The sequence below is a fragment of the Passer domesticus genome, chromosome 1 (genome assembly GCF_036417665.1).
Source record: "Passer domesticus isolate bPasDom1 chromosome 1, bPasDom1.hap1, whole genome shotgun sequence".
NCBI classification, from domain to species: Eukaryota; Metazoa; Chordata; class Aves; order Passeriformes; family Passeridae; genus Passer; species Passer domesticus.
The window spans coordinates 39,052,303-39,079,843 of NC_087474.1; the positions used below are offsets into that span (position 1 = coordinate 39,052,303).

General features: G+C 40.9%; 1 long non-coding RNA gene across 1 annotated transcript in view; it reads right to left on the reverse strand.

Moving 5' to 3' along the window:
- Nucleotides 1-27,541, reverse strand: part of LOC135297494 (uncharacterized) — a 179,614-nt gene that overhangs the window by 32,861 nt on the left and 119,212 nt on the right. The window contains exon 9 of the long non-coding RNA XR_010359476.1: nt 20,393-20,503. This is a non-coding gene — a long non-coding RNA (uncharacterized LOC135297494). The remainder of the gene's footprint in view (nt 1-20,392; nt 20,504-27,541) is intronic.

Here is a 27,541-nt window from a genome sequence, read left to right on the forward strand (position 1 = left end):
TACTGTCTACAGAGGGCATCAGAGAAACAACTTAAGCCACTTAAGTGACTTAAAAGGCAAAAGCAAAATAAATTCTTCAAATACCACTGATGTGCAGTGATGGGGCTATTCAATCAAGTCATCAGTGGCCTCAGGTTTATCCTGAAGGCACATCAGATCCAATCAGCTTCCTAACTATCATTGGCTTTTACAGATTTCTTACAGGAAACAAAATAATTAGGCTATATTGGTGCTGAGACTATTCTTTTGGAGGTTGCTTCTCATGAATTGTTTGAAAAGTTAACTTCATGGTACAAGTTGTTTTTCTGTGTTCTTGGAAACCCATGGTCACAACCACAGATAAATTTGAGTTCTAAATACAAGGGCACATCCACATTTGTGTGCTAAGAATGGTTCAACTTAGCAAGAGGAAAAAAATTGAACCCAATTTAAGATATTCTTGGGTTTTCTTCTGTGCTTTATTTGTTTTGCTGGTTGCAGTGCTCCTTCACCATTCATTAATTTTGGAGTGGGTGAGGCAGACTGCACCATCACTCAGTCACATTTCAGGGAAGTCGCCACTGGGATGGCACACCTGAAAACATCCCTCCTTGGGCTGTCTCTTCAAAACCACTACAGGACCACAGTGGTTTTTGTGATGTTCAAAACAGTTTAGTCTCTTGTGAAAAAAAGACGGAAGAGGAATGTGAAAGGCAGACACCATCCAGGACACATACCAGGTTTGTGAGCAACATCCAGAGGCTTACTTTGGATTCTCTCCCCTGCCCTGCACAGCATGGTTCACATCCATCAGATACAACCTGCACACAGCTCTGTCATCCACACCACATTTTGACTGAAGCTAGTAATATTTTTAGGAACTGGGTATTAACCTGCATTTCTATGGATTTACCTTTTCCTGCAATTCTCGCATCCTCTTGGATAAAAGGAGAAATAATTTTTGAGAAGAATTTAACCATTTTCACTGTTCTTGTGAAATACTGCAGTCAGGTGCTGCCCTTCATATCTGTGTACAGGCACTGACAAACAGCAGCAAAGGCAGAAGTGCAGATACAGAGATAACATATGGTCACCTCGAAATTTGGCATCACTATTGTCTATTGAAGCCACTGAGATTGCTTCCAGTGAGTGGGCAGAGGATTTCAGATATGACATTTAAAAGGCACAAGCGAGAAGCTTTAAACTATAATGTGTTACTAACAGAGTTAAAGCAGTCTGACAGCCCCTAGCAGACATGAGGCAGCCTGGGAGCTTTGTCTCAGCTGCTTTCCTCAGCCTCCACCTGACGGCAGCAGCCCCTGAGCCTCAATAGGTACAGACACAGCTCCTGGGAGACATTACTGGGAATGTGTTTTGCTTTTATTCCTGCTTTAAGTTAAACTCTTTGCCTTAAGCAGCCATGGTGGCAGGTGACAGGTTTCCCTTTATTTTGCCTCAGGTGAGGGTACCAACCACTAAGTTTCAGAGGCAGCAGATTTGTAATGTGAGTCACCACAACAGCGCTGGTTTAAGCTATTTTGTCATAAGTGTGGCTTTTAAACTCTGGTGGCATAACTTAAAGCACAAGAGGGGCAACAGCCTCGTCCTGAGTAGTTTAAGTGACTAAAAATGGCAAATGCATTGTCTATCAGCACTGGCAAACTGAAATAAGGCCACAGCACACTCTAAGTCTGGACTGATGGTGCCAGTTTGGGTGTGGTTTGCTTTTACAAAAAAAAAGCATCCTGAGACTGACACTGTGCTATGCTATCACATAGTAATAGAAGTACTATGTCCTTGGAGGTAATTTTGCTTCAAAGATGTGCAATGTAGGGAAAAAGAAAACAAAACCCAATAGGAAAATCACCTAGAGACAGATGGTGACATGGAATTGTAAGATCATTGAATGGCCTGGGTTGAAAGGGACCTTAAAGATCACGTAGTTCCATCTCCCCTGCCATGGACAAGGACACCTTTCACTACACCAGGTTTCTCAGAGCTCCATCCAACCTGGCCTTGGACAATCCCAGGGATGGGGCATCCACAGCTTCTCTGGACAACCTGTTCCAGTGCCTCACCACCCTCACAGTAAAGAATTTTTTCTAACATCTAGTTTAAATCTACCCTGTTTCACTTTAAAGCACACCTTGTCTTGTCACTATGTGTCCTTGTAAAAAGTCCTCTCCATCTTTCTTGTAGGCTCCCTTCAGATACTGGAGACCTGCAATTTGGTCACCCTGAAGCCTTCTCTTCTACAGGCTGAACAAACCCAATTCTCTCAGCCTTTCCTCATAAGTGAGCTTTCCCATTCTTCTAATCAACTTGGTCTCCCTGCCCTGCACTCACTCCAGCAGGTCGATGTTCTTCAATGTGATGTGTAGAACAATCCATACAACCAGGTCTTATCTCATTCCTGTAAAGCCAGTTTTAAACCTGGAAGAGGTAACCATGCCAGAGGAGCCTTATTTGTCACAGACGGATGTATCAGGAAGATATCACATGCAAGTGCAGGTATATCAATATAAATGCACCTTATAACACACATGCTATTTCCCTTCCTCAACCAGAGTTGCTACAAAATCATGACAGCCTTTAATGTGACCTGAGCCTCTGCAGGGAGGAGTATTACTTTAGCTAGACAAACTGACCTTATTATTCCCTGTACACTTCAGCAGCTTAAGCACCTTGTCAAGTAGATTTTTAGCAGTAGAGGGCTCTTCAATTTAGCTTGTAAAGGCATGACACCATGCTATGGCTAGAAGCTGAGGGAAGGTGCTTTTGGATAATACCCAGTAAACAGGACTGGATTACCAATGTTCACTTCAATAGCATTCTTCATTTGCTAATTTATCATAGTTTTAAGATTCCTCTGGCCACGTGCTCCCCTCTGTCCCCCATTCAAAGTTAGAGTTAGAGTGTGGGATCTGCCTCAGATCTGTTGCTGATGGTTTTTTTTGTAGTCCAGCCCCAGCTGGTCTGGTGGAAGCAGATCCTACTGCTGCAGCAGATGATTCTGATCCCTTGGATTTGCCAAATCCTACTTCAACTGACAGCATGGTCACATGCTATCTGAGGAGGCAGAAGCCACTAGTGAAAGACAGGGTGAAGAGGTGACACTTTAGTTCGGTGTTGTTTGCCCTTTCTTTTTATCCCTAGGCAATAGACAAAATGAGTCAGGATAGACCTGAATTTAATTATTGCACTTCACAATAGGAAAAGTGATGAACTGAAAATGTGCTTGGTTTTTCTTCTTTAAGCTTTAAATCAAACACAGCTGAAAAATATGATCTAGGTCAAACAGATATTAGAAATGGCCTCAAATTAATGTCCTTATGTTGTCTATCTAACGTCCATCTATTAATCTAAAGATAACTGGAAGGTATGAGAAAACCTTACTGTTCTTGTACCAGACCAGTTACTGCAACAAAGAAAAGGTGTTTGTTGAAGAAGTCTTAAGAAAGACAAGTGAGAGCTTGCAGGTGATGATTGAGGAGGTCCATCCCGCTTCCTTGGCAGTGAATGTGTAACGAGTATAATGCTGCTCTAACTTGGCCCTTCAGAAGAAACTGGACAGCTGACATGCAACTTTGTCCATTTTATATCACTCTCAACTTTTTCCAGACTAATTTCTGAACTTCCAACCAAGATCTCAGCAAAAAGCTGAAGTGTTTTTGAAGACTGGGTAAAATTACCTGCAGAGAGTTCAGAAGCTGGACTACCTCAGCAATGTGTGTGGGGTGGCATGGAGGCACTTGCACACAGCAGGATTTTTCAGAAGTTATGTTATTAGTCAAAAGGTTATGAGTGGGTGTAGAACTTAGATTTAAGCAAACATGAGAACTTAGATTTAAGTAAACTTAAGAACTTAGATTTAAGTAAGGTTTGTGTTTTTTATTCTCTTTTGTCATTCAGCCTAGCAATAACCAGTAGGAGTATATTGCTTTATAGAAGATTCTGCAATTGCAACTTGTAGTAATTTTAGAGTGGTAAAACAGCAGTAATGAAAAAGACCAGCAATGAAGCAGAGGTGAAGCAAAAGGACAGATTGCAGCCCTTTCTCTTTAAGATAATTTGCACTGGGCTCTGCTCACTTCTCTGGGTAAGTCCCAGCCATTGTCCTTTGCTCACCCCTACCTTTCCCTTGCAAACTCTAAGCTCAGTTACAAAATAAAGCTCTTTCTGATGTCATCAAGCACAGTGATGGGTTTGTACAACAGCAAGCATTATTTCAAAAGCCAGGTCCCATGACTTCTCATTGGGCTGCTTAGTAGAAGTTTCCCCAATTATGTCCGAACAGGTTGCTTTTGTACCAAAGTGAAGTTTTTATCAAAAGAAAACAAAGCCTTAATGGCATTACAAAAGCTCTTCAGAGCTATGTATATCTTCAGTCATCAGCCCCTCCTCAAAGCTATAAGGATGTTCAGAAAGCACAGCCAGGCAAAATGAAACATGATGACAGACTGCAAGGATACAAGGACTGGCTTTAAATTAGAACCTGTATACAAAATAATCAGTTATCACAGAATATTCTGATTTGAAAGAGACCCATGAGGATCACTGAGTCTAGCTCTTAAATGAATTCCATACAGGCACTTAACCTGCATCCTTGGGGCTAGGAATCAGCTGTTCCCACAAGCTTTCAGACTCAGAAAGCAGTGAAACCAGCAAAATAGTTGCAGAAATACAACATCAAAACAACTTCAGTCAAGACAAAGCCAGTTTCAGCCAAGGTGAAGTCTGTATCTTGAGGAAAATCTGCAAAATTTTTGCTTTGGAGTTAGTTTGATTTTCTTTTTCTTTTCTTTTTTTTTTTCTTTTTTTTTAATCTACATTTAGACAGAATCAAAACCACAGGGGGAAGAAATGTTTTACAGTGTTTTCAGCTCCCAGAAACTTCAAAACATGATACAGACAGATGTGGAAATAGAATTAAACCAGTGAAAACCCCATTGTCAGCATTACCACTCTTCAGTATTCCAAACCAAAGCAGATTCTTAATATTCTTCAACATTTTGGAAGTTTCAAAACCAATTTGCCCCTTTCTCATAGAGGCAATGCTACAAAAGTTCAAGAAGTTCAGAGCACTGGTTCTTGGTTTTTCTCTGTCCAGTTTAAGAACAGACCATGTCAGAAGTGTGACTTTTTCTACAACAAAATTAGGAACATAAAAATCTCTATAGATATTAAAGTAAGTTTAAAGTAATTAGATTGTGTTGTATCAGTGAAAATATAAGATTATCAGTAATAATATCTTTCTTTTTTTCCCACATACATTTTGCTTTATCACCACCTATGCATCTTAGAATATGCATATAATAGTTAAAATCTCACACACACTCTAATTGTTTTAAAACCATATAATTTCATGCATCACAGCACTTACTATTCTTCTTTTACATTTCTTTTTTTTTTTTTTTTTTTACCTAGTTCACTAAAAAGAAACAGTTAAATTACAAATCTAGTGTTAGTTGTGACCAGGTGCTTTCTTAATATACTCTATGAAAGATGTAGCTTCTTTTTACCCATAAAGAGTGCCTGAGGGGTTTTTAAAGTTAAAAAATATACACGTAAAGGAAGGCAGTAAGGCTTGTCTGCACACAGATTGTCTGCACACAAATTACATTTTTCTTGTCCCTAAAGAATTGCTAAAATTAATACAGAAAGCACAGAAGAAAGAAGATACCTGAATTCTGTGGATGGGACCTTAAATATAAAGTCTGCAATCTAGTATGTCTTTATTTTTATACTTATGCAGCTTTAATTCTAGATTAACATTTCAGAGAATGGACATTCTTAGAAATACATGAGTTTAAACACTTTAAGTTGAGAGAGACACAGTAAAATCTGTTTTTAAGTAAAACCAGAGCATCCTCAGCCTTTCTATGGAGAAAAAGGCAACGGGAAAATAGAGTAAACTTCAAGTCAGCTTAATGTGTCACACAGCAGTGACACAGAAAGACCACAAAGCTCAGATCTTCACAGCTGATTTTTATTCAATGGAGATAAGCAGACCAGAAAAAAAGCAACAAAAAAAAAGGAAAAAAAAAAGAAAATAAATAAAAGAAAAAAGTAGTGAGCGCTATGGCAGGAAAATTAAGTTCAAAAGGGAACTCCAAGTACTGGAGATGATGGGTATGTTACTCCCTGATCTCTCTAAATTAGCTTTGGTCTTTGTCACCAGGTGATGTGGACAGGACCAGACCTGCACAGTCCCTGCATTAACCAAGCAGTGTCCAAGAACCCCCTCAGCCGGCAAGTCATCAATGCTCCTCATGCCTTCCATGCAGAGCAAAAGCCACAAGGGCACAAACCTGCACTGTCCTGTGCCAAACAGGCAAGGCAAAATCAAGGTGGGGGAAAGGAAAAAAAGCCATTAAATCAAAATGCAAATAATTTATACATCAACATGTTGAAAATCCTGTTGTTAAAAAGAGCAGGCAGCAGACGGAAACCACTTCTCTTTAAAACTGGCAGTGTATCAAAATGTTTTTAAAAATAATCAGAGAGGTGCAAACCACCAAGGGGACCCTGCTGCTTGCAAACTGGAAAGTGGCTTGTACTTCTCAGGACATGACTGATTTCGACCCTGTTGCGGGTCAGCACACTTCCCACCTGAGCCCGAGATGTGGATCTCTGCCAATTGATACCAGCCCGGCCCCAGGGCTGCCCGACTGCAGTGGATTCTGTCTGCAGTGACACACAGCAATCCCACACCAGCTTCCCACCATGCCATGCCTGGCAGGCTGGTGGCTCTCCTCCTTGTCAGCAACCAAGAGATGTTCAGGAGATGGAATTTTTTGGCTGCGGATGGTCACCTTGGGACCCCTCACAATTCAGGCAGGGCTGTAGCACTCCAGGGCCATGCAGAAGGATGGTGTGGTGCTGCAGCAGGCCCAGGGTACCAGCGCATGCTATTTGGGCTAAGGGAAGTTTTGGCTTTTTCCATGGTTCTTTCTTCCCTAAAAGTTACTTGGCAGCAGGAATGTGTCCCTTGTCTGCTTATAAAGTGATGGATGGGCAGAGCTACTGCAAAGGCTGAGCCCTGAAAGGTGACCCAGAGCTGGGCCTCAGCTTCACCTCCTGCAGCTATGATTCCATGGTGTGATATGTTCAGTGGTGACACTGGGGTGGTGACCTGTGTCCTCCAGGGCTGCTGATCCTCTGGTGCTCTGGCACCTCCCACAGCAGCTCGGGTTCTGACAAGACCAGCCTCCTGCCAACCACAGTGATCACCCAGCAAGGTGGTTTCAGGGGAAGGTGCCAGCTCTGGTTTCAGAGCAGAGCTTTGGCAGACGGCACAGCCAGGGTCAGGCACTGCCCCAGCTCCCTTTGGTCCAGGCCCAGTGCCAGGCTGCGGAAGCACTGGACAAAGGGATCCATGGCTGTCTTGCCCTTCCTCCGCAGGTTGCCACCCGCACAGCTAGGAAGGCCTGACAAACAACAGAGGATGCTCTGCTAGGGCTGTCAGAAACAAAACGCAATTACCCTCTGCCGATTGCTTCAAGTTGCAAACAAAAGATGACAAACAAAACACACAACAGATCCCCCTCCAGGCCCGCAGAGCAATCAAGAGGAGGCTGACAATGGCAGGGCCCCTCCAGCTCTGTGCCAAGGACACTCACCCCCAACAACAAGCACACGCTGCTGCCTCGCAGAGCCCCTGGCCACCCGCCATCCCTTTTGTCTAGCACGTATGGAGCCCATCCTTGCCTGCAGACCGCCCTGGCTATGCCAAAGCTGCATCTACCGCTGGCTTCCTTGCCAAGAGTTCAGTACCTCTCCCTGCTGCAATCTCAACTTTCCACTGAGAGCTCCTGCCTGTGCAGCACCACCACCACCATCTCCTCCTCCTCCTCACCCGGGAGCTGGATGTGACACAAGGGTTAATACGAGTTACCCAGAAATGAGTCAGCAAGTTCCTTGCCCTGAAGTCACTGCCTGGTTTCCAGAAATGCTGACTATTTCCAGATCAGCCCAGCATCTGAAGAATAAATGAAAACGTGACTCGGAGCCTCAAAAGCTGATGAACACATAGCTGATCACTGTGCTCTCCAGGCCAACACCTCAAAGTGGTATGTAAGAACCTAAGATCACTTTTTAATCAAAGCCAATTTGACAACCAGAGCTCTTCAGTTGGGTGCCATTAGGTCTGTGCAATTAATGTACTGCATTTACCACTGTAATATTGAAAAGTGCAATGCAAACTCCTCTGGTTGCACTTGTTTATGAGGCTTGCAGTCCCTATCCTACCTCCCTTCCCTGCCAGAATTTCCTTTCAAAAAAAAAAAAAAAAAGGCAGCAGAAGGACACAATGTTTTTACTATGTAGAAAAACATTTGCTCTTCTCTCACCTAACTATGAAGATGTGATGATCAGGGCTGATGGGATTAGGAGTTTAAGGCTGGCCTGGCTGAGTACGAGGGCGCTTGTTCAACGGGCTACCCCAATCTCTCACAACTTCTAAACAACACATGAAGCCCGAAGAAGAGAACACATACGATCTCTACGATGTGAGCTGTAGCTGCAAGAGAGGCAGGAAACACTGTGAGAACACTCTTTCTCAACATACATCAATGTTTCCACTTCCAGACCAGGAGGAAGTCCTCCAAAGAAAGACTTTAAATTGAATGAAATGTTCAGTCAGTACACAAGAAAATCAACATTTTTAGGAGTTCAAAGAACACAGCTAATGGCCCCTGTGGTAAAGGCTTCAGACAAGGGGCAATTTTTCACTTCACTATGAAGTACTAGAAGCAAATGTTAACTTTTCTATGATTTACCATTAATCGAAGCACTGTTTTAGAGACAAATGCAATGTACTTAGATAATGAAACTAAATTTGGAAATGAGCAACTTAGATGATAAGAGTCTGTATATCACAATCAGTGTATGCTGACTTTAAGCGTGGTCAGCCTGTACAGATTATCATGTCTTATGAATGTGTCACCTCCACTAAAGATTTAAAGATTTGTATGCTAAAATCATGTCATTTGATGACAAGCTCAGGTTCTTGGCTGGTTTGGGAGGTTTTTTTGGGGTTTTTTTTGCTTTTTTTGGGGGGGGGAGGGGGTTTGTTTATTTTTTTGTGGTTTTGTTTTGGTTTTGGTTTTTTTTTGAGGACTAAAAGCAAATCAAGCAGATCCATATTCACTCATACTAATTAAATAGCCCACACAGATGATTTTGCCAAATTTATCAATAGCAAAAAGTCAAAACCAACTGGGAAAAAAATTGTTTGGTGGGGAGGGAGGGGAAGTCAAACAAAAAATCTGAAGCTGTTTCAGCAATTTCTCATCACTACTTTTATACTTTTTTCCAAGGAATATTGATTATTATTTATATGAAAAAAAAAGATAGCAACATGTAAAAGAAAAATCATGGTGCTTTTGCACAAACATAAATGAACAATTCACCTAAAAGGACTGTATATTTCTGTCCATGATTTCACTGATTTTTAAAAAAGTGTTCTTTTTGTTGAATTACTTTTTCCCCCAATTTGTCCCACTCTCTGCCCACTCTCATTCCAAGAACTAGTCTCCCACACTATATCTGAGCTCTCATTTAACATAATGTATCTTACAGCCATTCAGACTAAAATTCCACTTATTAAAATTGATTTCAAGTGTATTTTGGCTCACCCATTGACATAAATTTAATTTCAAATTAGGTTCAAACAGTCCCCATTTGCAGCTTGTGAGTAATTTTTAATGTACTTGTACCACAAATTAAAAAAAATAAAACCCCACTACTTTATTCAACAAAGTCTCCATTAGTCATTATGAACTATATAACTAACAAATATGGTTTTTATTTCATATACTCATTGGGTGTTCAGGGTGAGGGTGGAGGTATGAGTGGGAGAAAAGAGGTTACTGAGGTTAAAAAGAGGAATGTATGACTGTGTACGCCCCTGGTACTTCTGCTGCTTATGCCCTCTTCACTTCGTGTTGTGTGCTGGTAGGCACAGAGCCAGCACTCTTGCACAGAGATCAGTTGCTTCTGTGGCAATTTCTTCTGCACATTTTAGCTAATGGATGTGGTTGTCTATGTGGTTTTATTTCAGCATGTACAAGTCCAAACAGAACATTCATTTTGGCATATGTCTGTATTTTCCCCACAATATTTATCTAACATGATAGAAAACCAGCTATAAAATGAAATGTGTGTTACTAGAGGTGCCCCTAAATTTGTGTTGAGTTTATTTATGCCTAATATATGCTCACAAAGGCAACAACACCCAAAAAGATGCATATACCTGTATTAAAGGGATGGATTTTCTCCATGCTCTCATCTAGTATCAGTATGGAGAGCTCGTCACGACTAAGAAATCACAGACCCCAGAGGCTCAATGCCCTGGCCTGTCTGAGCTCTGCACAGTCTGAGAACCAGCAAACAAAGGCAAGACAATTCAGGGCACGCTCAGTCATCCTGGCAGTGCAGTCATCTTCATACAATAAAGTGGTCACTGTTCTCAATCTGCTGCGTGCCTCTGCCACTGTCCCAAAGCCCTGGTGTCACTTTTGCCAAAAATCTCTGGGTAAGATACTCTTTGACCTCCTACGACCTCAGTGTCACCCACTGAAGATATTCCACTGAGGAAACCATGATGGAATACTTTCTTCAGAGTCCCTGCATGCAGGGGACCCATGTGATGGTGAGCTGCTCCTTTCTAAGGGGCAGATCAGGTGGGGGCTGCAGCTGCACAAGCCAAAGGAGATGCAGGCCAAAGTTCTCTCTCACAGCCAGTTCAGCCAACTTGTGTAGGTTTTATTCCGAGATCATCTCACATTCACCCAACACTATCTAACTGGCACTGGCAGGTGTTTCCAGGCACTGTTCCTCCCCAAAACACAAGCCCAGCAGTGCTATACAGGATCAGTCCAAGGACAGCTCAGCACTCCCAGTGAAACCTGTGGGAGGTACTGAGCTGGAAGGGCCACCCTCATGGAAATCTCCACCTCTGCTGGAAAGAGAGGGCCTCTTTTCTCTCCTGCATCATACTTTTCCTGCTCAGCTCTACTGAAGTTTGTTCATTATTTACAATTAGAATGTGGAAATCAATCACTATCTTCCCTGTTGTTCATACTCTAAAGCAACACTTAAAGAACAGAGAAACAGCTGAAATCTAGGCCATGTCAAAAACTTAACTGCACTCCTAGTCACTACACCTGTCCCTGAATCCCCCCGATGTTTGTGGTTTTGCATCACATTTTCCTATGTTAAAAAATATATTAAAATTATCTTTTTTGTTGCCAGTTGAAAAACCCACAAACAAATGGGCAAATCTGACTAAGTGCTTAAGCAGAGAAAACAATGGAAATGTGTATGCACCAAAGGCTGTCAACAGACCCACAGAAAGAATTGGAAAGACAGAAAAAAATTCTTTAAGCTCTTGTAACAACAAAATGTCAAAACCAAACAAATAACAGACAGAAGTGGGAGCTAAGTGTTGACGGTGCCTTGTTAAGAGTTTAGTGAGCAAAACTGTCCCAGCCTTCCCCTGGGGTGCCCCAGTCCAGCCCTGGGACTATCTTGTAGCTTTCAGGGATAGCTATTGGGAATGCTTCCTCCTCCCCTCCACCCTCCTTAGTTATTGTTAATAAAATTTATCTAAAATTCTGTCCTGACCTTGCAATACTGGTATTTGTAGTGCCTCTTTCTTATTATTATTTTTTAAAATATTTTTTTACAATCCCCTTTTTATGTTTAACCTAGAATAGGTTATGAATTTCCTGGCTTCTGTGGGTTAGATAGGAAACTCAATGTTACTATTTTAGTGTAGAATGCAGACATTTTTGTGGTCATACTTACCATAGCTGAGCTAAACTCAACAGGAAGCAGCATTTCTATTTGCCTGTTGGCTCAGGGTGCATATCCCACATCTATGGTGCAGAAATAACTGATAAACTGATGGGAAACTGATGAAAGACAATTTAGAAGGAATTGGGAGGTGATATGCCACTGGTCCAGGTATAAACCATACAATACAAAAATACAATGCTGCTTTGCATTCAGGGGTTTGTATGAATTCAGGACCAGCTACAAAGCCTTGGTTACCAGACTGCCCTTGTTTTTATGCTCAAGTAAGAAAGGAGGCTTCCAAAGGGAGACCTCCAGGAACAAGCCTGGAGTTTGCCCTCACTTTAAGTATTTTCTTCTCAAGTAGTTGCCACTTGATATATATTTTAATATCTTTTTTTTTTTGTTATAGTCATTCTAAGATATTGTTGCCAGAAATCCGTAGGGGAAAGAATCCAACCTAGGGAATCAGAAAATACATATTTATATATCTGTTCTCAGTATGTCCACACAAAGCAAAGTTTGGTACACCTTACCTGTGGGAATGCTGCAGCTTGGAAGACTTCCAAAAGCACGACAGGTCCCTTCTGCCCCCAAGATCAGGAGCCTGCAGCAAGAATACTGAAAAATATCTCTGGTTTGGGTAGGTATGGAGTTGTGTCTCAAATAACAATATTTTGAGGGGTATCTGTGGGAAATGGTGCTGCCCAGCTTGCGCTGACCCCAGCAAAGTACTGGCCTTTCCTTGCCTCTTTCAAAAGAAATGTTTCTTCAAGTTAGTTCTCTACAGGTTCTACAGCATTATGATTAAACTCAAAGGCAAACATAATTTGTACAACACCCTTGTAGGTTTGTCTCATTCTTACTCTGTCCAACCACAATTCACTCACTCTTCCTCTGATATACTAAAGCTCTGGGACCTCAAGGACTGCTTTGTGTCTCCTTGCTCGGGTAGATATGGGGGTGGAAAGGGCTGTGGTGGAGCAATGCTCCTCATTCATCCCTTTCCGAGCTGAAAGTCCCTTTTCTAAATTTGAAAGTCTTGTTCTGTATGAGAATCTTGGGGAAGCTTGGCATGGCCCTTTTTAGGTTTTATCTTGGTTGATACTTTGTGGTATCAAGGTTGAAGGGGGTCACATACTTCCTCTGTGATCTCCACCCAAGCCACTTGAAAAAAAAAAGTGCTGTGAAAACCTAAAGCTCACTTTCTATCAGGCAACTCTGTATTCATGGCAATAAAAGGCAATACTGAATATAAGCCTCAGCAGGGGGGACTCTTAGAAGCAAGGTTTCCATTTGTGCATGCATCTGGCAGTGCTTTGTGTACCGACAAATTCAAGTTCTCCCACCCTGGCTGCTCCGTTGGCTTTGCCCACCATTCATGTGGCTTCACACAGGGGAGGGAAAAATGTATTGAAAATAGGAAAATGTGACTGTCAAACTCCCAACCTTGACAGGTGAAACTCAGAGAGTAAAAGCAATCTCCAATATCACATACAACTTAATTTTGTAATGACTGTCTTCTGAATCTTTTTCCACATTCAATCCCCTGTTAAAGGAAATCTGAGGTATCCCAGGAGTGTTTCATATCCTAACCAATTAGTGCAATTTAATAGCCAAACCATGACCACAGTTAAAAGGACCCTTGGGGAACAGATCCCTCTCTGAGAATAATGACAGACATTGGGCAGCTTAGGTAACCAGGGCAGGTTTTGTTTGCAATAGTCCATAACACAACACTGTTTTCTGAGCCATCTGATCCCCTTATAAGCCAGATCCTAAAGCACCACTTTGGCCTATTAAACTAGCTACATATCAGCTTTGGTTGACCTGAATATACGGGTAGCATTGCTGCTGAATATAGGGGTAGCATTGCTGCTAGATGAAAAAAGTTCCTGGTTAGACGCAGAAAAATAGAACAGTTCAGGTTGGAAGGGACCTTTACAGGTCACCAATTCCAACCACCTGGCAATGAGCTGGAGTATCTTCAACTAGATAAGGTTACTGAGAGGCCCGTGATACCTGGCCTTGAAAGCCTCCAGGGATGTGGCATCCACCATCTCTCCGGGCAACCTGTTCCAGTGTTTCACTGCCCTCACCATAAAAAACACGTTCCTAATATTTAGTCTAAATTGGCACTCTTTTAGTTTAAAACCATTGTGCCTTGTCTTATTACAACAGGCCCAGATAAAAAGTTTCTCTCCCCATCTTTCTTAAAGGTCTCGTTTAAGTACTGGTAGTCTGGAATGAGGTCTCCCTGGAGCCTTCTCTTCTCCAGGCTGAACAGCCCTGACTGTGTCAGCCTGCCTTCATAGCAAAGGTACTCCAGCCCCTGATCATCTTTGTGGACTCACTTCAGCATATCCATGTCCTTATATTGGGGGCCTCAGAGCTGGCTGCAGTGTTCCAGGTGGGATCTCACTCAAGTGGAGAGGCAGAATCCTCTCCCCTGTCCTGCTGGCCATGCTGTTTTAGATACAGTAAAGGACATGGGTGGCCTTCTCAGCTGTGAGCACAGCACTACAGGATCATATCCAGCTCTTCATCCACCAATCCCCCAAGTCCTCAGGAGTGCTGCTCTCAATGTGTTCATTCTCCAGCCTGTGTTGATACCAGAGCCTGCCTTGACCCAAGTGCAGGATCCTGCACTCAGCCTCGAACCTTGTAAGATTCACATAGACCTGTTTCTCATGCTTTTTCAGGTCCCTCTGGATGGCACTCTGTCCCTCAGGAATGTCAAAAGTACCACTCACCTTGATGCTGTGGGCTAACTTGTTAAGCGAACACTTGATCCCATTGTCTGTGTCATTGATGAAGCTATTAAACCACACTGGTTCCTATACAGATGCCTGAGGGATACCATTTGGACCCACATATCTGTATCTGGACACTGAGATGTTGACTATTGCCCTGTGGATGAGACCATCCAACCAATTCCTCGTGCACAAAACAATCCACCCACCAAATCCATCTCTCTCTAATTTAGAAAGAAGGATGTTTTAGGGGACCACATCAAAGGCCTTATAACAAACATCCACTAGAAATGTAAGGAGGCTGGGAGAAGCAATTGCTTCAGCAAAGACTAGAAACTCAGAAATACTGCTCCACAACTTTCCTCAACCACCTGATTCCCACTGTTTGTAAAGCATGGTAATGAAATAGACTGGGAAACTGATCCTACAGAAAAAAAATGCTGTACTGATTGTATTGGGACCTTATGCAGGCAACTACACTCCTGCACACAAAGCCATGCTGGCATAATTCCAAGCACAGGGCTTTGATGTCTCTGCTGCTGAAGCTGCAGGCTGCCCTTGTAGAACCACTAGACACTACAGCAGCTTCACTGTGACCTGAAGCAGTGCAAAGTGATCAGAAAATACAATGATATTTTAAAATCCAGGAAACAGAGCCAAGCAGGAAGCTTTTAGAAAATGCCTCTTGTCTTAGGACACCAAATCCTCTGTAGAGGTCCTCTGCTGCGTTAGTGAAACTTTCTACTCTCTAATTGCTCAGAAGTCTTTGTTAATATCTATTACATACAGGTATGTATCCATTAACTGTATATTAATTTAAGAAGATTCTGCTTGCCTTGTTTTGAATCTTAATAATCTTATTATTAATCTCACTTATATTTTCCATTTCACTCTAATGGTGGCCACTGTGGGAAAGTCATTAACTTGTGTGCTGGCAATTTTAAGAGTTTGATGCTGTTTTGTATCTGAAGAAAGAAATCCATCTGCTCTTTTTGATCCTGAGCTTACCTTTGTTTCTCACATTTCCTGTCTTTGTAAATCTGCTTATTAACAGTTTCACTATATTGCCCTATATTCAACACTGTCTCAGTCACACTTCTGCTGAAAGTCTTATTCACACTTTCGTCTTCTCCAGGCACGATTATTGTAATTTTCTATCTCCATGGCCTTTTCCAGGAGTTTGCTTTGTCAAGGCACACAAAGTATCATAAAATAAGAATAATGCTCACTTTGTCTTGTATGGAACAGAAAGAACAAGGTGATTGAGAAGCCATGAAGAGAAGTCCTCAGCGTGCATTAAGGACCTGTACTTTCAGCTGCTCGAGGCACAGCAGTGGGCAATGACACAGCCAAGATAAGCAGCATAGTCTCACTTCTATTTTGAGCTACTCCCTGGAAATAAAATTTGCCCTCTTTTCACTGCCGAGCTCAAACATCTGAGTTTTCCTTGTTCCTCATTACACAACATTTTGTGTTGATCAATTTACCCACATCAGTAGGCAAGACCTTGGTGCAGATGAAGTCAAAATATTTCTATCCCAGAGACAAACTATAGGCCCTAATCTGTCTATATGGCTCAGGCCAGAGGTGAGGCACAGTCAGTATCCTGGCCAATACAGTGCCTATGGGGATGCAGCTCCACATAGGCTGTGTACACCGGGATGCCCTAGGTTACAATGGCACATTCCTGTCAAAGCAGAAGGCAATTCCAAGGGATCAGTGAGAGCAAAATGACCAGGAATGGGCCTGTATACTGTCACACCAAATTGAGATACATCTGTCAATCAAATAGATTAGATGTTGATTCCTACTTTTACCCTATTATTCACAGGGTCTTCAAACACTCACAGCTACACAAACAGGACCATACTAAATATCTGTCTTGCCAGCCAGAGTTGATCCAGCAGTTTAAGTTTCCATGATGTAGATAAGAATTTGGATTCAGTTGTGGCAGAACTGCAGAGGGACATGGGTCAAATCCCTCACTGAAGTAAGTGTCGTGAGGTCTTTTCAGCAATGCAACCAAACTGACTAAAACCCTGTCTGTGCACAGTCCCATACTATACAAAAATTAGTATAAGGTTATTTATCCAGCTGACAAGATGCTATATAATATTTATATATATATTACTCACAGTCTCACAGAGTTGCACCTAAATTGACCCCAGGACCACTTATGTGATTAAACAAATCTTCTAAAGAAACATCTTGCCTTGTTATAAAAACACCAAGTTGAAATTCTACAACTGCTGCCAGTGGTTTCCACCAATCATTTATTCTCCTGACAATGATAACCAACTCATCAGTACATCTTATTCCTAGCATGAATTTACTTAGCTTTCCTTTTCAGTTACTGAATCTTTTTGTTTGTTTGTTAGGTTAAAGACTTATATATATATATATCTACACATACGACAACAAAGTAGCTCTTGATTTTTCTTGTGTTTAAAAATTGATTTACAAGTGCTTCACTGGGAGGTGCTTTCCCCAGCCTCCTTTGCATTCAGAAGCAGGCAGAAGAATGGTGTACAATATTCTAGTGGGGGGTATGCTTATGCTGTATTTGGAGACAAATTTGCTTCTCATAATTTTCTATCTACATAAAATATCCCTTCCTTAAGGCAGGATCTATATAATTTAAATGTTTTTAACTACATCTGTTAAAATTAATATCTTGGCTTAAACCAGAATAGTTCCAGCTGAATAGAAACCTTCTATATGGACACATAAACAACACATTGTGATATACAGGATGTGGACAAATGAAATAATAACTCCATAATATAGTGTGGTCTTAAAAATCACCAGCTAGTCCCCACCAGTTGTACATATCCATATCCTTTTTCCATCAAATTCAAAGGATTCCAAGATTAAAGGTACATTGCTGTAGATGCTGGCTGTGATTCCTCACACCATGACAGACAATAAATGTGTAGAGCCTGCCAGGATGAGGTTACCTTCACCACTTCTTTGAAAAAAATTAAACCTTGCAGAGTGAGCACAACACTTGTACTAGAAACCCTGTGACTGGATTTACTGTCCTTTGGAATGAGATCCTATAAAATACAGACTTATTAATAGCCTTTGATTAACACAGTTCTTAAAAAAAAAAACCCCTGAAATCAGGTTCATGCTTGTTACAGAAACTGTATCAGAAACATGTTTAGAAATAAAACAAAATAAGTCAACGTTAGCAACAGAGAATGCAAAGCATTGGATTACGTGATCCAGAGTCCAAAGGTTTTGGTCTGGTCTTTTGTCTCTTAAATTAAGCAAGCAGTGACACAGTGTTTTCTCTAGAACAATTATGTGGCAGTGCTTGTAGAGTAATTTTATTTTCCCTTTTATCTTCCTCATGTCTTTAGTACAACCATGTGGATTTGCTGGTTTTGTTGTGGTAGTATTCTGCGGGGGCAGAAAATGCTTTAAGTTCACAATTCAGGAGTTTTGCTGGCCACTATTTACATGTTTTGGTTGCAGAGCTAAACAAGTCTAGTGCTCCACCATTGTCCCCCATGCAGCCCCATTAACACACAGAAACCTGTGACCTGATCTTAGCTATGTTTTTGGAGTTTTCAGCTAGCAATGCCACTGAAGAACATAAAGTTTGATTTCATTCTTCTCACTCAAGTTAACAACCTGCTCACTTTGCAGCAAAACTGCCTGTCAATCCACTGGAATGCCAACAGTTCTCCTGGTGCTCCATGACTTTCCCCTTAGGTCAACACCAGGCATGTTTTAGACCAGTTTGTTTAGACCAGTTTGTAGTCTCCCAGAGCAGACCACGTTCTTCCAGGGCTGGGAAACATGGGATAAACCCCACAGGAGCAAACAATACCAAGGAAGAGCAACTTGTTTGTCTGGGATTTTTAATGTGACTATTCCTACATTGAGCTCAGTGCCCAGAGCAAGGTCACAGATGCACATGGTTAGCTGCACTATGAAGCTACACTTGGGACAACTGGGAGATTGGTTATTAAAAAATGAAAGGCATGTTGTTTATAAACATTATATAGCATCTGGAGAAGGGTTTTCAGTTAGAAGCAGCAGCAAATGCATCGTGTTAGAGATACAGTCAGAGATGAACTATCAGAAATGCATTCAAAGAGCTATTTCTTTCCAGGCTGTGCTGAAACACAAACACAGGCTGCAGAAAGTGCTGTCACCTAAAGGGATTGAGGGTAGACAAAAAGTCATTGAAGCTAAAATGTTTTAGGCTGACTCTTGCTTTGTAGTATCAATATAGAGATGAGTGTGCTATCTTACTGCCTATTGCTTTAATAATCAGCATTATTTAGAAAAACCTCTGTTGAATAAAGCATTAAATTATCTGTATTAAACATAAAGTGGAGTTGTGCTATTTTATTAACTCTTTTCTTAACTAACACCTAAAGTTACACTCATTGGAAATATATTATACATGTAAGTATATAGAGTGCTGCCCAATTTTCATTGTTCCTTCCCCCAGTTTTTGCTTTCTGCTTTTCCTTAGCTTTTTTTAAAAAAAATAATCAGTTTTCTGTTTCAAGAAACAAAATATTTTAGGTATCCATCATCAGGAATTTTCTCCATTTACAAGAATTATTTCTATTTAATGCCATTATTTCCACTGTGAGCTTATTTTTTCTTATATTTTGCATAGGGATATCAACAACAGTGAAACCAGTCTGGTGGAAGATGAAAAACTACATCAAGGGATACACCAAGATACAAAACTATAGCACCTTTTTTTTTCCTTCCTTTAATGGAGCAGCTACACACTACTGAAAGCAATCCACATGTACCTGCAGTGATTCAGACACTTTAAATGCCTAGTTCAAAATGCCATGAAGTGAAAATGAAAGTAAATGCTTCTGATAGCAGGGGTACTGCAGCTTAGATAAATAATTGTAAGAAAAGCAAATAAATAAACAGAAAATGGGAATTATCAGCACTAGACTCCCTTAAAACCAAGAGAGCTCTATGGAACTCAGTGGATGTGTGAGACAGTGCATGGCACACAGCTAAATTTCTGGGGTTTTATCCCCTGATATTGGTAACATCAGGTCAAATCCTGTTTCTCTCACTCTTACATTTTTCCTGCCACCCTATTTTTGTTAATGATTAATGAATTTTAAAGCAGTTTCACACAATCAGCCACATGTTTAAAATTTCCAACTTACATAAGAGAGTATTTTAGGATTCATAGGGGAAAAAAATCAAGTATTTCAAGGTTTTTTCCTTCACTTTCTTTCACTATCCTAAGTTCAGAATATCTCTTAGGTGGGATTTGACAAATTATCTAGTTATAACATCTATTTCAATTATCAAAAGAGAATTAATACCATCAATGTTTAAGTCAAAATTGTGGCAATTAACACTACTTCTCTGTAGCAAAGATTGTTTCTGAGGAAGAAATAATTATACAACAAAAAAATTAAATAATATAAACATTACTTACATAATTTTGAACATCCCATTGAGGTTCTTTGCATATTCAGTGGAAAAACAGATGTTTCATCTAGATGATGGTGATTTAGATGTTAGTGTGAGATATTCCTTCCACCATTTACCAGGATTTTCTACTGCATCTGTTTTTTTTCATCTTAAGTTAGGTGAGCTGAAGTAAATTTTTATGGAGTAAAGTAATGCACAGACTGAGGAGAGTTATGCTTATTCCTGGGCTTTTTGCTAAGTTCCCAGCAATGTGAGTTTGAATTCAGCCTGTGCTTCAGTTCCTGTTCACTAATGGAAGGTGTTGCTTTCCCTTTCTACACCTTAACAGGTGCAAGGCTAAGCTGCAGCTCTTATAATGATAAGACTTGATTGGTACCTAGAAAAACTACTCCAGGAGGTACAGGAGAAGAATAAATGAACCCTACCTTGCAAAAACTGGATATATTTGCTGATGTGTTTGTAATTGTGCTTCCTCTGTATTTCCTTATCTGCTTCTGTAGAAGTTCTCCACTTTCATGAGAGACTTGTACTGAGGGCTTAGGAAAAATGACATCATGAGGTAGTTACTGGATTATCAAACAGCAGTCTATTACAAGAATTCTACAAAAGCATGTGCCAAGTTCATCAAAACTTTTTAAGGATATTAAGATGTATTATTTGTAAAATAACAGCTATGTGTAACAGGCACACATAGGTGAAGAAGAAGCTCAGCCCAGGAGAGATTTCAGCCAAAATGAAGTGTTCCACTGTTTCTCACAGAGAGAACAGAAGTACAAAGATGTGATTTGATCAAAGACGAGAAACCTCTGGGAGACCAAGGAAGTGAACCCAGATCTACTGAGCTGGTCCTTGTTGAGTGTTACAACCACAAAGCTCTCCTTCCTCCCCATCTTGTTGCTCACTCTAGTTTCTCTTTTGTTTCTTTGTAAATTGAGTCCTCTCCTCTCTTTTACAAGAAACCATTATTTTAAAAATGTGCGATGTAAAGATCTTTCTCCTCCCCTGACTTACTCCTTCCCTTAACAAACCATTTCTATAAAAGGAACTAGTACTTAATTACATTCTCTATCTTAAAAGATGTACCCTAAACCTTTTCCTATGCTTTATACGGGTCTCTACTTCCTGCTTTGTTCTCAGGTTATAAACTAATGTGGTAGTCTGAATCTTTCTGGAGCAGCTTTTCTTTTCAGATTAGAAAACCACATGTTAGCGCATGGGGAAATGGCCACTCCCCATGAGAGAAGAAATTCCTTAAAAATCACCTACACAGTGGAAGCTCTTCTTCTTGCAGGACTAGCAGTTGATAATTTTTAATTCAATTATGGTTGTGCACACAACTGACATGTAATGAATACTAAATTATTTCCTCAGTGTTTGGGGACCTGACTCTAACTCTTAGTCATATGCTGAATACTGAGTCACCTAAGGACCACTTCTAGTCAAACAAGGTATTACAGACATGGTCCCCAACACGAGTGAGGATTAGAAATTTGTACCTAATGCGTTAATGGCTAGGAACAAACCTAAGCAAGGTTTTACCATACTTGGGGTCTGTCCTAGAAAAATTCATTATGAAACTCGTATTTCAAAGGGCTCATTCCTTTTTAACGCTCTTTCAAAATCTGTGACAGTTGAGTGAAAACATATAAAGTCTTAAGAAAAATCCTCCTGGGTTATTCCTCAACATCTGCTGTGAACTCCAACATGTATGACAACAGATGAGCAAACAAACAAAATTTCTTGGTTTGTCTGGGCCTTTTCTGAATTTGCTTTATGCTTGCAGTAAGCTTTTCCTACTGAACTCTTTTACTTCTTGAATTCAGAACGTAAAAATATATCCTACAGTGCAAAGAAACTAGAATGTAGACAAGGGGAGGAACATTTTCAAGGAGGAAGATAAAAAGTTCAGCAGAGCTCATTTCAGCAATGCAGCTACCACATTACTCGATTCAAAGGAGAGTCATGTCAGTGGCACATGCTACAAGCTTTCACAGCCATGTGAAATCATTCATGTGTGCTTCATTGCTTAAACTCCAGCCCAGAGTCTGTCATTGTGAGGCAGAAAAATGGAAAAGATCACTGTAAGACCACGACAACAGCTAGCTTATTTCTTTTGGGGTTGGTTGACATGGTCCCTGTGGGAAGAGAAAGATGAGATAACCTAGTCACTAAGAAATCTTCCACTGTAAGAAAGCAGCTACACAAAAGACAATTTGTATTTTAAGCTCTGGTTTTGTAGAGTGTCAGAGAGATACTGATCCATGTATAGAACCTCATAAATCTGCCTCGTTCCTCGCCCTTCCACTTCTCCCCCTAAAAATATTCTTGGTAACTGACACCATTTTGTTTGTTAGCAGAGTCAACAGACAAGCTGACAATTAGATTGAATAGAATGACTTTCTGTTTATGCGAGATAAACTGGCCAGTGCTAACAACAGGTGACCACAGTACCTGTAGATGAGGAAAACCTTCTGCTGGAGCACAACCTCCAGAAGCTGTGCTAAACCATTGTTTCAAGCTGCAGCCTAGGCAGGAGCTGGCACGGTCAAACTGGGATTAGGCAAACGTGAATGAACTCAGTCACAGCAGGAAATGACTGCTCACCTGTGCCTGTCACTGTGATACAAAGAGTAAGAATGGTCTTGCTCAAACATAAGTCCACGGAGCCCACTGACCTCCAACACTGGCAGTGAAGCATCTCAAAATATCCATCCTTTCTTCAGCAATGAGAAGTGCAGGGACTCTGAGCTAGAGGAGCTTTGTTTGAATTTCAGTTAAGTGCCATTTGCAGGCAGAGGTAACATGCTATGCATATTTAAATGCAAACGAAACCATTTCGGGATGCAAGGGACCAAAAGGGCAAGCTATTGTGGTAAAAATCTGGAATATAGTTTCTCTCAGACAGCATCCAGATGCTACCTTAGATGTGCTGGTTTGTAAAAATGCAAATGATCAGGGTATCCAGAAAGAAAGTGCCTATAGGACAGGCAAATTGAGTGTGGTAAAGATCTTATCTGTCCATCTGCTTATTTAAAGACAACTAATGAATTTCAGTCTCCTAAACTGCCTTAGCTAGGTATTTGTAGCTCACACCGATGGCATTTGACTGCAATTTAGGGAATTCACAAACTACAGTACAGGTGTTTCCTTGCTCAGACACATCCCTTCCCCAGCCACCTGACATCCCAGCAGTGCTTGGCACAGTTCAGCGCTCACGCGAGCTGCCTCAGGTTGGTTCCCAGCAAATCCACAGAGGTGGGACCAACTAGGACTCAGCTCCTGGACCTTTCATTTGTCATCCCTCCTTTTTCTAATTGATGGTTGTACGTTTTTATAATTTTGATGGTTGCATACGAAGTACTTGCCATTGGTTCATGCTCACAGCAGCATGATTCTTTTCTCCCTAACATTTTGGTGACACTTGGTAGCTTGTCATGCCAATAACACCTCATTTTAACTGAGCTTGAATCGCACTAACAAGATGCAGAGGAGGAAGTTAGCAATGCCTATTACAATGAGTCTTTGGAAGGAAAGATAGAGGAAGAAATTCACTCTTCAAAATTATATATCACACCGAATTGCAGGAAAACATCTACTACTACCTCTTGCAGGGATCTTGCAGCTGTGATCTTAATGCTAAGTGGGTACAAATTCAACATGGGCTAAATCAACATTATGTCTATGGAACAAGAATGACAAAAGAAAAGTAGAAAAGAGAGAAAGCCTACAAGCATTAACAAAGCCAGCTGTGGACCACCAGCCTTAAGGAGCACTTGACTTGCGATTCCAGTCTTTAGATAGCTTAAACTTGAAACCTGCTCCTCCATGAAGACATGCCAGGGCTTGTAGCTGTACTAATTAAGTACGTTAGGTGAAGGTTTCTGATATGATAATCAACAACGAAACGGCAGCTTTAGCATTTAAACCATCTTAATGAGGTGTTAGAACTGAAGCCCTTTGAGGTGAATGGGGAAAGTTTATACACGCTGCTATTGTTCCAGCCCGTCTGGCTGTCCTCTCGAAACAACAGCGTGGTGATTACCTTAACAGCCAGGTAGAAAAGAAGTTGAATTCCTCAGCTGTTTTTTTCTCTACACCCTTGAAGTTTTCAGATGCTAGGAAATGTAAGGACAATAAGAAAAATTAACTGAGATTGAAAGCACCGGGAGAGGGAACAAAACTCCTTGAATCACCAATATATGCAGATTTGGGTGTGCCTATAAGTTATTTGAAGCTTCAGTCTGTTTTGACAGTGGGGGAGCAAATGGATATTGTGTTTTTAATGGCTCATTACCTTGGTTTTTTCTGTCTTTTTTTCAAACAAAACGCTTTCTTCCCCAACAAGCATCGGGTGCTCATCAGTGTGATTAATCAGCCTGTATTTGCACAGGACTTTGAAGACAGAAAAAGCTGGTAGAAGTCCTGGGGGTTATTACTGCCCAAGTAAAACGACCCGAATTCCACTTCCTTACTAAGCTAGTCTTGCAAACAACAGCCAGCAAACAAACAACTGAAGACATAAGTGCATCTCTTCATTCTCTTCAGAGAAACATTATTTTCAAAACCAAGTTAGGACCATTCAAATGCAAGTATCTCCCCAAGGAGGCTGCCTAGGTACCAGTGGTACAGCCACACACGAAGGCACTTCTGTAGACAAGCATCAGCCAAGACATCGAGCATAACTTACTTTTTTACCAATAGCACTGGAAGCAGGCATATTTTCTCATGCAGATCTCAGTGCTAAGCAAGGAGAAAGGTTCGGAGGAATAAATACTCCCTCTTAATTTTTTCATCCTAGTCTGAAAAGCAAATCTCTAACCCCATGTGAGGTAAAGCCGCTGCCACTGGTCTCCACGTGCTCTACACCACTTTTGATTGTAGCCAAATGCCAGCATCTCCACCCGAAGATTTTTAACTCTCTAGCAAATTCGGGGGCCCACGTGAAGTCCACAGAAGATTTTGATTAACTTCACTTGCAACCTATACAGAATCAACTTTTGGGGTCATTTTAGTTGTGCAACAAATTTTATTGTGTTATTAAGCTATTTATTGTAGAATTTGTCATCAATCAAAACACAAAGTACAATTCTGATGTATGGCTAGCCCTTGCAAAGAAATAAATGTTTTGATGTTAGACATCAATTTTGTTCAGCATTAATAAAAAATATTTACTTGCGTACTTTGCCCATTCATTGTGTAGATGTCAGACCATGGAAAATGTTAAAGGTGTCTCCCAGAATAACTGTTCCTTTTAGATATTCTGTTGTTTGTGAGGGTTTGTTTATTGTGTGCTTTTAAAATTAATTAATTGACTGACCTAAAGCAAGCAGTTGAGTACCAAATAAAAGCCCAACCAAAAAAACTCAAAATTAAAAAATTAAGTGCCATCCCTAGAAAGGAAGGAAAACATTTATTTAGACCACTGGAGACCTCAGTGCAAGCAAGAAACTAGTCAATTAACAGGCTTGTCTGTGTTCCTCAGAAATTGCTCTTGGAGAAAGTTTTATTGAACCCTTTGGTCCTTATGTTTAGTATTGCAAAACCAGATCTCTGTACCCATGCATGGTGTAATTGAAGTCATCAAGACTGTACATAACTCTTTGTCAGATGAAGATAACTCTGTGAACTATTTTATAGTGAATTCTCTTATCTGACTGTAATTTTAGATTGATGTCTTTAGTTACTCATTCTTCAAAACCCAAACCAAAATAACAGTACTGGGGCTGAATCCTTCAGAAGGGCCTCCAGGAGAGTTGAAGTTTATTATTGCTGGTTTATTTCTGAAAGCAGCACAATTAATTTTCAGGCTCTGTTGAAAACACTATTAGTGATAACCAAAACTGCGCAATTTTTTTTTAATAGATTTGGTACTATGCCAGACTTGCTGGACAGAAAGTGGGAGAGATTAGGCTCATTATAATTTTGTAACATAGACAGTGACTAATTCTACAATTGCTAATGACAATTACATAACTTCAGTTGAGGGGAGAAGGTATTTCAAAAGCATTTTCCTCCCTAATTTTCATACTTGATAGGAACGTTAATTTGCCAGGCTGCAGCCACAGCCCTGCCAAAAAACAGAGCCTGAACACGTGAGTGCCAGTCAAGAGAGTGAACATATCAAATCCACCTTTCCAAAGGTAAAACTTCCAGCAAGAGCTAGTGAAAGCATCTGGGTGAGTAACCCCTTGAAGGACTTGTGATTTGCTGGAAGGAGTGGGAAAATGGGGTGCTGTTGTCTGCTCTTGGTAATGCCTCCTGGGCCAGAAGCACCATGGCTCCCAAGGAGATTGTGGACTGCAGCTTCCTCTGCTGCCAGGCAGGACCTCAGGGCTTCAGTTCCAGTTTCTGCTAACAGCAGTTGTTCCAGAAAAAAATTATTTTCTGGAGAAACTGTGCGCAGCTAAGCATGTGCTGCATCCCAATTGTGATATTTAGCAGGCCATTATGAGGACAATATCCACCTTCTTACACCTAGACTTCCTATCTCCTTCCTGCTTATGGTTCATTTTCCACACCTCTAAGGAAAAGAAAAACCCATCACAAAGCCTAGATAGCTCTCTCCCCAACTAAGGTAATCCAAGAAGACTCCAGAAGCTGAAACTTAAGAAAATCAAAAGAAAGGAAAACCATTTCCTTCAACTTTACTGATGATTTTTTTCCTAAATTTGCAGAGCATGGAAGAAAGATGATTTTATTGTTTCTTTCAATGTGAGAAAATATCCCCTCATTTTCTTCCCTGTTACTGGGAGAAAATGAGTAGTTAGCTCATTACCCTGACACCAGAGACAATATATTTGGTCTACTGATTTAGATCTTCCATCTTTTCTTATTTACAGCCAGACATTGCTTCTAAAAATGTCCAGCTACGGCTGTAGCTACAGCCCTTTGCATCACACATCTAGCTGGGGGAGTGTGAGACACAAGGTGTTCACAGCTATCAGGACTAAGACCTGAAGCTAAACTGTACCTGTTCCTATTTCCACTCACCTGTACATCCACTGGTTGAGGATGTGCTGTCAAGAGGAATTTGCCTATCTGAGGAAGACATGTATTTTAATGCCTTTATGGAAGCCAGCAGTGATGCTGTCAGAAGAGGCAGGAGCAGTGAGTAATTTTCACTCTGACAAAAAGCCCAAAATCAAGCTGTCAACCACCCAGTCACCACCAAAGGGAGCTTCTGGGGGTTGCTGGTGAGGCAAAGAGGGAGAACGTGGGAGTTTGTTAAGTTTTGACAAAGGTGGGCTAGAATTACACTGGAAATCGTGACTCAGATGTTTTCATGGCCCCAGCTAGCATTACTCCCAGGAAACTCTCTGATGCCAAAGTCACAGTTTAGTTACACCAGTGACTCACAAGTGTGAAGATTCATATTTTAGCACTTGACAATCAGAGGCAGCATTAAACCATTTAAAAATGGGTTCTGATGAAAATTAAGGACTTGGGCTCTTCTGACCATGGGTGTGCATTAGGGCCCTAAATTGAGATGAATGGTTTAATTGTTCTTTGTCACTTATTTTGGTTAACAGTTCAGGGATAAAATGAGCTTATTGCTATAAGAAAGATAATTGTTT